Below are 13,080 nucleotides of genomic sequence, written 5' to 3'. Positions count from 1 at the left end.
CAATCTCTTTGGGTGGTGACAGCAAAGGTTTAAATTTCTTTTCCACCAAGATGTTACCTGGGGCTGGTATAGCACACTTGGCTAAATCGCTGGCTTTTAAAGGAGACCAAGGCAGGCCAGCAGCACGGTTCCATTCCCGTACCAGCCTCCCTGAATGTGGCGACTAGGGGCTTTTCACAGTAACTTCATTTGAAGCCTACTTGTGACAATGAGCAAATTTCATTTAATTTCATGGGCTTTTCCAAATCAGGATGTATTTACCGATTTACGATGTGCACAGTGAGAAGCCAATCAAACAAGGTTATGGTCAGTCAAAGAAAGAGCAAATTTATTACTCGCTAAACGCCAGAAAAATAATAAAAATGCAATGCCAAGCATCCGTCTCTCACGCAGCCATTAGGGCCCAGGCGTGCGCATGTATCATAGATTATCATAGAATTTACAGTGCAGAAGGAGGCCATTCGGCCCATCGAGTCTGCACCGGCTCTTGGAAAGAGCACCCTACCCAAAGTCAACATCTCCACCCTATCCCCATAACCCAGTAACCCCACCCAACACTAAGGGCAATTTTGGACACTAAGGGCAATTTATCATGGCCAATCCACCTAACCTGCACATCTTTGGACTGTGGGAGGAAACCGGAACACCCGGAGAAAACCCACGCAGACACGGGGAGGACGTGCAGACTCCGCACAGACAGTGACCCAAGCCAGAATCGAACCTGGGACCCTGGAGCTGTGAAGCAATTGTGCTATCCACAAGGCTACCGTGCTGCCCCTGTATGTACATACACACATGCTCACATAAACGCACAAACACACAATGGGGAGTTAGAGTCCAATAAAAAAATGTATGTGGTTAAGTGTCCTTTGATTGTCCTTGAGATGTTGATTTTAAACATTGTGGCCAATTTGGGTTAGCTGGTTTCTTGGATGTGGTTAGATGCGAAAGATGTTGCAATTATCACGTGATCTCAATTTGCTGGTAAGTTCCTGGCTTCCCGAAGCAGGCGACACATTTATTCCAAAAGGGAGAGCCTGTTTCCTCTGCTGAAGGCATTCTTGACACCGCCTATGTAATTTGCAATCTCTCTCTAGTGGTTGGGCAACCTTGCCTTGAAATACTTCACCCATTGTGTATTTCCAAAAGGTTTTGGGTGTCTGTCTGTGGCAGCCACTGTTTCAATATCCAGTGCTATTTTAGTAAATTGAGGGGAGCACGTCAAGTTTCTTAAAAGTATTTCATTCAACAAACAACATTACCTACGCGAGGCCCGGTAAACCTCACCAGGTCCGCTCCCCTTTCTAATCAGCTCTACAGTGGCTGCGTTTTTATACTAGTTCTGAATAAACTACTCTGTCCCCAACAGGGGAGCACACAGTTCCAATGAGCAAGGGGCAACAATCATCCCTAGCATCATACAAGTTATTACAACTTTGTATTTTTAATGTCTCTTCTTTACACAGTTATGAGTTTCAATGGGTGCCTGGATTATTGGAAATGTCTTTCCCGTCACACTCCCCTGAGGGGGATCTGTTTGCTTCTCACCTTGACCTTGGAACATGGCGTTGTATTTTTTACAGAAGGTTTCAATTTCCAGTCAGTTGAAAGTTTGAACATCATGGGCGAGATTCTCCGACCCCCCGCCGGGTCGGAGAATCGCTGGGGGCTGGCGTGAATCCCGCCCCTGCCGGTTGCCGAGTTCTCCGGCACCGGATATTCGGCGGGGGCGGGAATCGCGCCGCGCCAGATGGCGGGCCCCCCCCGCGATTCTCCGGCCCGGATGGGCCGAAGTCCCGCTGCTAGAATGCCTGTCCCGCCGTCGTAGATTAAACCACCTACATTACCGGCGGGACAAGGCAGCGCAGGCGGGCTCCGGGGTCCTGGGGGGGGGCGATCTAGCCCCGGGGGGTGCCCCCACGGTGGCCTGGCCCGCGATTGGGGCCCACCGATCCGCGGGCGGGCCTGTGCCGTGGGGGCATTCTTTTCCTTCCGCCTTCGCTACGGTCTCCACCATGGCGGAGGCGGAAGAGACTCCCTCCACAGCGCATGCGCGGGGATGCCGTGAGCGGCCGCTAACGCTCCCGCGCATGTGCCGCCCGGAGATGTCATTTCCGCGCCAGCTGGCGGGGCACCAAAGGCCTTTTCCGCCAGCTGGCGGGGCGGAAATTAGTCCGGCGCGGGCCTAGCCCCTTAAGGTTGTGGCTCGGCCCCTCAAGATGCGGAGGATTCCGCACCTTTGGGGCGGCGCGATGCCCGACTGATTTGCGCCGTTTTGGTCGCCGGTCGGCGGACATCGCGCCGATACCGGAGAATTTCGCTCCATATTTGCAAAAATAAAAAGGCACAGCTTCGCGACAATGTGACTAACCCATTTGAATGCAATTCCTGTAACCTCAGTGTCAGATTCTCCATTCACCAGTAGTCCAACAGCCTTCCTTGCCATCACTGCACACGATGCAGAACAAAAGTCAACACAAAATATACATTCCGAACCAAATTTATAAATGAAGTCATCCCATGTGCTGTACAAAAGTAAACTAAGTAATTTGCATTCCTTTTGTGATATCTTCCCTGTGCCTTTGCCTGGCCTAGTGCTCTGATGCAATGTTGCAGTATGGCTGGTGGAAGGCTGCTGCCGTTTAGAGGGGAGTTGCAGATGGCTTTCCAGGAACACCTCAAGCAGTTCAGGACCGAGAATAACCCAAGCGTCAGACTGCATGCCCTCGTCAAGGTGGGGTGGGGCGGGGGGAAACGACAATCCGGACATATGGTTGACGGGAAACAGCACTAATGGAGTGTCAGAGGTAAGTAGGACGAATGCGGTCTTCCTGAAAGAAGACTGCATGTTCCTGCTTCATGGCGCCACTGCCACTCCACCAGGCGGGCACCTCAACAATCCAAGTAACCTGTTGGAGGACATATTGTTGAGATTCTGCTAATCGCATTGAGCACTGATTATCTGCAGCCTTGGTGGCAGCAAACATGACCGTGCCTGACCACAGTCCGAGCTCCTACTGTAGCACACAAACTGTTGGTGGAAACTACATTTCTGTAATGGAAACTGAGACAATGGTCATCAGAACCAGTATCATGATGTAGCCATCTAAGATGGCCACCTGCAAAGGACCATGGGAATTATGGCCAACCCAGGACTCAGACAGATACAGAGCTTATGTGCATCTGACACACAGGTAACCAGGCCTGATCGAAACCCCCCGCTCGTTTGCATTTTAATGGCCCATTTTCCCAGGAAAATAGAACTCCAATCAAGCAACCGGTACAGCCACAGACTGATCGACGCCACTCCCCTTACTCAGAAAGCACAACTGCCAAGGTCAATGACCGCTAAGGACCCACCCAGCTACCAAGGCACCCGCCCCTTTATTGGCCGAAATCGGAGACAGTGATCAGAGCCCTGTCAAACTATTAGGTCCAAGGTTAAGGACCGCCCAAAAGAGCGCAAAATCCCAGGAGGATAAAAGAGAGCACAGTCTCTTTTGGATCCGGCCTGTGCCAGCCACTGTAGCAGGAACAGCCAGCCAAGTTCAAGACCAACGATCGCTACCTGATGGATGAGCCCAGCAAAGACAGAGCCACTTTCTTCGAACCAGCCGAGTGAAATCCAGATAAAGACCGTATCCATTTGCACAGTGCCGGTCGCCCTGAAGTTAAGTATAGGTTATTGTAGCTGATAGGTGTACTTTAACTCGTAGTAGATATTGTGTTTGCATGTCGAGATAACTCTTGTGTATGTAAATAACCCATCTTTTGAACTAACTAACTGGTTGTGTGGTCATTTGATCGATATAAGGGAAGGCTTGTGGTTCACCAATATTATCATTAATATTAGCAACAGTATTGGCGACGCTGTTGGGATCGAAAACAGAGCAACAATAATCAAGACCACGTGTGTGTTGATAGAGTTGGCCACCACTTCCATGTTGGATGGGAAGTGCGTCATGTTCTACATAAATCCCTGAGCCACGTTGATGCTGGACGTCTCCATGCTCCTTGACATTGAACACAGATTGACTGGCTGGCTTCCCAATGCAGCAAGCATTTCAGTTGTAGACTCTTCAGCCTTCTTCTGTATTCTGGCTCAGCAAAGTTCTCATCCGAGTTCTCTGCAGCGGAACGCATGTGTGACCTCTCCAACCAGCAACCTGGCACCTGTGTTATCCTTGCACCCACCCCCCTTAATCCCCTCCAACACCACCACCATCCCCCAGTGAGGGGAGAGGGGAAAGTAAGAGGTACATGCTTACAACATCTGAAACTTGTAGGTGAGAAGAGATTGTTGAATGAGGAAGGAGTGGATGTGAGAAGGGCAAGTAGGTATGAAGATAAAGACATTTTGAATGCTTTCTGGCCATGGCCTCAGTCGTGGCTGATTAAATAATAGCCAACATCATCTCCTCCCTGGAGGTTAGAGCAGACAGGCACACCTCTCACCCCTGGAGCCATCCTCGGCTATGTGGTCCAGTGGGGAGTTCTGGGGCCCGATCCCGACCGCATGCGCCCCCTCATGGAGCTCCCCCTCCCCCACTGCACCAAGGCCCTCAAACGCTGCCTGGGGTTCTTTTCATACTACGCCCAGTGGATCCCAAGCTATGCGGCTAAGGCCCGCCCACTCATACAGTCCACCCATTTTCCCCTGATGGCCGAGGCTCAACAGGCCTTCGCCCGTATCAGAGCTGACATCGCCAAGGCCGGGATGCACGCAGTAGACGAGACGCTGCCCTTTCAAGTAGCGAGTGACGCATCAGACGTCGCCCTAGCCGCCACCCTCAATCAGGCAGGCAGACCCGTGGCATTCTTTTCCCGCACCCTTCATGCCTCAGAAATTTGGCTCTCATCCGTCGAAAAAGAGGCCCAAGCTATCGTTGAAGCTGTGCGGCATTGGAGGCATTACCTGGCAGACAGGATATTCATTCTCCTCACTGACCAACGGTTGGTAGCCTTCATGATCAAGAACACACAGCGGGGCAAGATCAAGAATGATAAGATCTTGAGGTGGAGGATCGAGCTCTCCACCTACAATTACAAGATTTTGTATTGCAAGCTCAACGAGCCACCAGACGCCCTATCCCGAGGTACATGTGCCAGCGCACAAGTAGACCGACTCCGAGACCTGCACGACAGCCTTTGTCACCCGGGAGTCACACGGTTGTACCATTTTATAAAGGCCCGCAATCTGCCCTACTCCGTCGAGGAAGTACGGACAATCACCAGGGACTACCAGGCCTGTGCGGAGTGCAAGCCACACTTCTACCAGCCGGACCGTGCGCGCCTAGTGAAGGCCTCCCGCCCCTTTGAGCACCCCTTTGTGGATTTCAAAGGGCCCCTCCCCGCCACCGACCATAACACGTATTTTCTCAGTGTGGTCGATGAGTACTCCAGATTCCCCTTCGCCATCCCATGCCCCGACATGACGTCGCTCACCGTCGTCAAAGCCCTCAACACAATCTTCGCCCTGTTCGGTTTCCCCGCCTACATCCACAGTGACAGGGGATCCTCATTCAGGAGTGATGAGCTGCGTCAGTTCCTGCTCAGCAGGGGTATCGCCTCCAGCAGGACGACAAGCTATAACCCCCAGGGAAACGGACAGGTAGAGAGGGAGAATGGGACGGTATGGAGGGCCGTCCAACTGGCCCAATGGTCCAGGAATCTCCCGGCTTCCTGCTGGCAGGAGGTCCTCCCTGATGCACTACACTCCATTCGGTCACTACTGTGCACCGCCACTAATAGCACACCCCATGAACGTCTCTAAACCTTCCCCAGGAAGTCCACGTCCGGGGTGTCGCTCCCGACTTGGCTTGCAGCTCCAGGACCTGTCCTTCTCCGTCGGCATGTCCGAATCCACAAGGCGGACTCGTTGGTGGAGAGGGTGCAGTTGCTCCATGTGAACCCCCAGTTTACCACATTCACCCCCTTTTAAAATTGAGACCGGCGGGGGTGGTGGAGAATTACATACAACTGAATTGTACATGTACAATTTTTGTGAGAAAAGTTTTGAAGTCCAGTGAACCAGTTAGAGATTCAACTGGTCCGGGGCCTTGATGTGCCGCTGGGAACGACGCAGTGGTGGCGGTGATGCCGATGCTGGCCTGGTCTTTGGTGACCCGGGAGCGTGCCGAAATCCTCTTCATCCTCGGGCATGGGCAAGGGGAGGACGGATGGTCCTGGAGGGGTTGCTGCTGGGAGCGCCAGGGGAGGGGAGGGGAGGGTGGCGCAGGGCCGGAGGGGTCTGTGTGTGGGGAACCTGCTGGTGCCAGGTCCCTGAGGGAGACAGTATCCTGGCGGCTGCCGGGGTAGGCCACACATCTTAGAGCAATAAAGCCTCAGTTGAATTCAACTCTCGTCTTTGTGCAATTGATCGTGCATCACACACCTCTCTCCCCTGGAGGTTAGAACAGACAGGCACACCTCTCTCCCCTGGAGGTTAGAGCAGACAGGCACACCTCTCTCCCCTGGAGGTTAGAGCAGACAGGCACACCTCTCTCCCCTGGAGGTTAGAGCAGACAGGCACACCTCTCTCCCCTGGAGGTTAGAGCAGACAGGCACACCTCTCTCCCCTGGAGGTTAGAGCAGACAGGCACACCTCGCTCCCCTGGAGGTTAGAGCAGACAGGCACACCTCTCTCCCCTGGAGGTTAGAGCAGAGAGGCACACCTCTCTCCCCTGGAGGTTAGAGCAGACAGGCACACCTCTCTCCCCTGGAGGTTAGAGCAGACATGCACACCTCTCTTCCCTGGACATTGGAGCAGACAGGCACACCAATCTCCCCTGGAGGTTAGAGCAGGCAGGCACACCTCTTGCCCCTGGATGTTAGAGCAGGCAGGCACCGCTCACTCCCCTAGACATTAGAGCAGGCAGACACACCTCCCTCCTCTGGACATTAGAGCAGGCAGACACACCGCTCTTCCCTGGAAGTGAGAGCAGGCTGGCACACCTCTCTCCCCTTGAGATTAGAGCAGGCAGGCACACCACTCTCCCCTGGGCACGGAGCTGGCAGGCACACCTCTCTCCCGTGGGCACTGAGCTGGCAGGCACACCTCTCTCCCGTGGGCATTGAGCTGGCAGGCACACCTCTCTCCCGTGGGCATTGAGCTGGCAGGCACACCTCTCTCCCCTCGGCACTGAGCTGGCAGGAACACCTCTCTCCCCTGGGCATTGAGCTGGCAGGCACACCTCCCTCTCCTGGGCATTGAGCTGGCAGGCACACCTCTCCCCCGTGGGCATTGAGCTGGCAGGCACACCTCTCTCCCCTGGGCATTGAACTGGCAGGCACACCTCTCTCCCGTGGGCATTGAGCTGGCAGGCACACCTCCCTCTCCTGGGCATTGAGCTGGCAGGCACACCTCTCTCCCGTGGGCATTGAGCTGGCAGGCACACCTCCCTCTCCTGGGCATTGAGCTGGCAGGCACACCTCCCTCTCCTGGGCATTGAGCTGGCAGGCACACCTCCCTCTCCTGGGCATTGAGCTGGCAGGCACACCTCCCTCTCCTGGGCATTGAGCTGGCAGGCACACCTCCCTCTCCTGGGCATTGAGCTGGCAGGCACACCTCTCCCCCGTGGGCATTGAGCTGGCAGGCACACCTCTCTCCCCTGGGCATTGAACTGGCAGGCACACCTCTCTCCCGTGGGCATTGAGCTGGCAGGCACACCTCTCTCCCGTGGGCATTGAGCTGGCAGGCACACCTCTCTCCCCTGGGCACTGAGCTGGCAGGAACACCTCTCTCCCCTGGGCATTGAGCTGGCAGGCACACCTCTCTCCCCTGGGCACTGAGCTGGCAGGAACACCTCTCTCTCCTGGGCATTGAGCTGGCAGGCACACCTCTCTCCCCTGGGCACTGAGCTGGCAGGAACACCTCTCTCCCCTGGGCACTGAGCAGGCAGGCACACCTCTCTCTTCTGGAGGTTAGAGCAGGCAGGCAAACCTCTCCCCCCTGGAGGTTAGAGCAGACAGGCACACCTCTCTCCCCTGGAGGTTAGAGCAGACAGGCACACCTCTCTCCCCTGGAGGTTAGAGCAGACAGGTACTCCACTCTCCCTAGATATTAGAGCAGGCAGGCACACCTCTCGCCCCTGGAGATTAGAGCAGACAGGTACTCCTCTCTCCCCTAGATATTAGAGCAGGCAGGCACACCTCTCTCCCCTGGAGGTTAGAGCAGACAGGCACACCTCTCTCCCCTGGAGGTTAGAGCAGACAAGCACACCTCTCTCCCCTGGAGATGAGAGCAGACAGGCACACCTCTCTCCCCTGGAGGTTAGAGCAGACATTCACACCAATCTCCCCTGGAGGTTAGAGCAGGCAGGCACACCTCTTGCCCCTGGAAGTTAGAGCAGGCAGGTTCCGCTCTCTCCCCTAGACATTAGAGCAGGCAGACACACCTCCCTCCTCTGGACATTAGAGCAGGCAGACACACCGCTCTTCCCTGGAAGTGAGAGCAGGCTGGCACACCTCTCTCCCCTGGAGATTAGAGCAGACAGGCACACCACTCTCCTCTGGACATTAGAGCAGGCAGGCACACCTCGCTCCTCTGGAGATTTGAGCAGGCAGGCACACCTCTCCCCCCTGGAGATTAGAGCAGGCAGGCACACCTCTCTCCTCTGGAGATTAGAGCAGGCAGGTACACCTCTCTCCTCCGGAGATTAGAGCAGGCAGGTACTCCTCTCCCCCCTGGAGATTAGAGCAGGCAGGCACACCTCTCCCCCCTGGAGATTAGAGCAGGCAGGCACACCTCTCTCCTCTGGAGATTAGAGCAGGCAGGTACACCTCTCTCCTCTGGAGATTAGAGCAGGCAGGTACATATTTCTCCCCTGGGCATTGAGCGGGCAGGCACACCACTCTCCACTGGGCACTGAGCTGGCAAGCACACCTCTCTCCCCTGGGCATTAGAGCAGGCAGGCACACCTCTCTCCTCCTGAGATTAGAGCAGGCAGGCACACCTCCCTTATCTGGAGATTAGAGCAGGCAGGCACACCTCTCTCCTCTGGAGATTAGAGCAGGCACACCTCTCTCCTCTGGAGATTAGAGCAGGCAGGCACACCTCTCCCCCCTGGAGATTAGAGCAGGCAGGCACACCTCTCTCCTCTGGAGATTAGAGCAGGCAGGCACACCTCTCTCCCCTTGAGATTAGAGCAGGCAGGCACACCTCTCCCCCCCCCCCCCCCCCCCCCCCCCCCGGGGCATTGAGCAAACAGGCACACCTTTATCCACAGCACGTTAGAGCAGAGAGTCATACTTCTCTCCCTCTGGTCTCCTGCTGTCACTGGGTACACGCCATGTGCTCCTGCAAGGGAGAGGGAAGTGTGCCACTGACCGTGGTGCGATCTTTCCGGGTGATGCTGTCGAATTGAATGGCCTGCAGTGTGTGCAGGCTGCGAGATATGGTTGGGAGGTTTGCTGCAGTGTGTGATGGTGTAAGTAGTATATGCATGTTAAGTATAAATCCTGATTGATAAAGATTATTTGTAGGCATCGGGTTGTTGGGATTTGAGCAGTGCTGAGGTTAGTTGTGTAATTGGTAGGATATGGAATGCAGTGAATGCATTTGGAGATGCATTCACTGACCTTGAATACTCATGTGAGGCCATAATACTTCTTGCAGCACTACACCCAGGACCTCGGGGCGAGACTCCTCGTACTGATCTTCCCCGCTCTCTACCCACACTGCATTTTAACTTTGTGCATGGGGGGCCTCCTGTGGATATCCTTTACATTTTCTCGAGCAAGACCTCTGTGCGGCATCAGAAAATTTTCGAGTTGGGTATTCTCCCATTCTTTGCTCATTCCCAATTTGGATTTTCATCCCACAGGACCCCAGCATCTGCTCCAGCCAAAACACACTTCCTCTTTTGGAGAGCTTTAAGTAGTGCCTGAAGTATCGTTTTTTGACACCTTATTGTTGCCTGCAGTCAACTGAGCTGCTTGCAGAAATCACATGAATGAGAAGGCAGTGTGAAGATGGCATGCCACCCCTACTAAATCCAACGGGCATGGGGTAATCGTGCGTCCTCAGCCCTGTCACTGTTTCCACGGCTATTAAATTTAACCTCCAGCATTAACTAAAGAGACAATCTACACGTTTGTATATGCTTTCCAGTCATGTTCTTATTTTTCTGGGACATCATAGAATTTACAGTGTAGTAGGAGGCCATTCGGCCCATCGAGTCTGCACCGGCTCTTGGAAAGAGCACCCTACCCAAGGTCAACACCTCCACCCTATCCCCATAACCCAGTAACCCCACCCAACACTAAGGGCAATTTTGGACACTAAGAGCAATTTATCATGGCCAATCCACCTAACCTGCACATCTTTGGACTGTGGGAGGAAACCGGAGCACCCGGAGGAAACCCACGCACACACGGGGAGGATGTGCAGACTCCGCACAGACAGTGACCAAAGCCGGAATCGAACCTGGGACCCTGGAGCTGTGAAGCAATTGTGCTATCCACAATGCTACCGTGCTGCCCTTTCCCATATTTCCCATTTAATATTAAAAAGGATACACGTGCAGGAGATTGAATTTCCTTTTGAGTTTTCTAAATGGCCTTATGAATTGGGGCGGCACGGTAGCACAGGGGTGGCACGGTAACACAGGGGCGGCACGGTAGCATAGGGGCGGCACGGTAGCACAGGGGTGGCACGGTAGCACAGGGGTGGCACGGTAGCATAGGGGCGGCACGGTAGCATAGGGGCGGCACGGTAGCACAGGGGTGGCACGGTAGCACAGGGGTGGCACAGTAGCACAGGGGTGGCACGGTAGCATAGGGGCGGCACGGTAGCACAGGGGTGGCACGGTAGCACAGGGGTGGCACGGTAGCACAGGGGTGGCACGGTAGCATAGGGGCGGCATGGTAACACAGGGGTGGCACAGTAGCACAGGGGTGGCACAGTAGCACAGGGGTGGCACGGTAGCACAAGGGTGGCACAGTAGCACAGGGGTGGCACGGTAGCACAGGGGCGGCACGGTAACACAGGGGTGGCACAGTAGCACAGGGGTGGCACAGTAGCACAGGGGTGGCACGGTAGCACAGGGGTGGCACAGTAGCACAGGAGCGGCACAGTAGCATAGGGGCGGCACGGTAGCACAGGGGTGGCACGGTAGCACAGGGGTGGCACGGTAGCACAGGGGTGGCACAGTAGCACAGGGGTGGCACGGTAGCACAGGGGTGGCACAGTAGCACGGGCAGCACGGTAGCACAGGGGTGGCACAGTAGCACAGGGGTGGCACGGTAGCACAGGGGTGGCACGGTAGCACAGGGTCGGCACGGTAGCACAGGGGTGGCACGGTAGCACAGGGGTGGCACGGTAGCACAGGGGTGGCACAGTAGCACAGGGGCAGCACGGTAGCACAGGGGTGGCACAGTAGCACAGGGGTGGCACGGTAGCACAGGGGTGGCACGGTAGCACAGGGGCGACACGGTAGCACAGGGGCGGCACGGTAACACAGGGGTGGCACAGTAGCACAGGGGCGGCACGGTAGCACAGGGGCGGCACGGTAGCACAGGGGCGGCACGGTAACACAGGGGTGGCACAGTAGCACAGGGGTGGCACGGTAGCACAGGGGCGGCACAGTAGCACAGGGGTGGCACGGTAGCACAGGGGTGGCACGGTAGCACAGGGGTGGCACGGTAGCACAGGGGTAGCACGGTAGAACAGGTGCGGCACGCTAGCACAGGGACGGCACGGTAGCACAGGGGTGCCACGGTAGCACAGGGGCGACACGGTAGCACAGGGGCAGCATGGTAACACGGGGTGGCACGGTAGCACAGGGGTGGCACGGTAGCACAGGGGCGGCACGGTAGCACAGGGGCAGCACGGTAGCACAGGGTCGGCACGGTAGCACAGGGGTGGCACGGTAGCACAGGGGTGGCACGGTAGCACAGGGGTGGCACGGTAGAACAGGGGTAGCACGGTAGCACAGGTGCGGCACGCTAGCACAGGGACGGCACGGTAGCACAGGGGTGGCACGGTAGCACAGGGGCGACACGGTAGCACAGGGGCAGCACGGTAACACAGGGGTGGCACGGTAGCACAGGGGTGGCACGGTAGCACAGGGGCGACACGGTAGCACAGGGGCAGCACGGTAACACAGGGGTGGCACAATAGCACAGGGGTGGCACGGTAGCACAGGGGTGGCACGGTAGCACAGGGGCGGCACGGTAGCACAGGGGTGGCACGGTAGCACAGGGGTGGCACGGTAGCACAGGGGTGGCACGGTAGCACAGGTGCGGCACGGTAACACTGGGGCAGCACGGTAGCACAGGGGTGGCACGGTAGCACAGGGGTAGCACGGTAGCACAGGGGTGGCACGGTAACACAGGGGCGGCACGGTAACACAGGGGTGGCACGGTAGCACAGGGGTGGCACGGTAGCACAGGGGTAGCACGGTAGCACAGGTGCGGCACGGTAACACTGGGGCAGCACGGTAACACAGGGGTGGCACAGTAGCACAGGGGTGGCACGGTAGCACAGGGGTGGCACGGTAGCACAGGGGCGGCACGGTAGCACAGGGGTGGCACGGTAGCACAGGGGTGGCACGGTAGCACAGGGGCGGCACGGTAACACAGGGGTGGCACGGTAGCACAGGGGTGGCACGGTAGCACAGGGGTAGCACGGTAGCACAGGTGCGGCACGCTAGCACAGGGGCGGCACGGTAGCACAGGGGCGACACGGTAGCACAGGGGTGGCACAGTAGCACAGGGGTAGCACGGTAGCACAGGAGCGGCACGCTAGCACAGGGGCGACACGGTAGCACAGGGGCGGCACGGTAACACAGGGGTGGCACGGTAGCACAGGGATGGCACGGTAGCACAGGGGTAGCACGGTAGCACAGGGACGGCACGGTAGCACAGGGGTGGCATGGTAGCTCAGGAGTGGCACGGTAGCACAGGGGCAGCACGGTAGCACAGGGGCGGCACGGTAGCACAGGGGCAACACGGTAGCACAGGGGTGGCACGGTAGCACAGGGGCAGCACAGTAGCTCAGGAGTGGCACGGTAGCACAGGGGCAACACGGTAGCACAGGGGTGGCACGGTAGCACAGGGGTGGCACGGTAGCACAGGGGC

General features: G+C 56.7%; 1 protein-coding gene across 2 annotated transcripts in view; it reads right to left on the bottom strand.

The window, feature by feature from the left end:
* The window catches only part of LOC140398395 (sodium channel protein type 4 subunit alpha-like), a 352,602-nt gene that overhangs the window by 159,979 nt on the left and 179,543 nt on the right, over nt 1-13,080 (bottom strand). The window lies entirely within an intron of this gene.

Source organism: Scyliorhinus torazame, chromosome 21 (genome assembly GCF_047496885.1).
Source record: "Scyliorhinus torazame isolate Kashiwa2021f chromosome 21, sScyTor2.1, whole genome shotgun sequence".
In the NCBI taxonomy this organism is placed as follows: domain Eukaryota; kingdom Metazoa; phylum Chordata; class Chondrichthyes; order Carcharhiniformes; family Scyliorhinidae; genus Scyliorhinus; species Scyliorhinus torazame.
The sequence above is the reverse complement of the archived record's forward strand: the minus strand, read 5'-3'. Positions and strand labels throughout refer to the sequence as shown.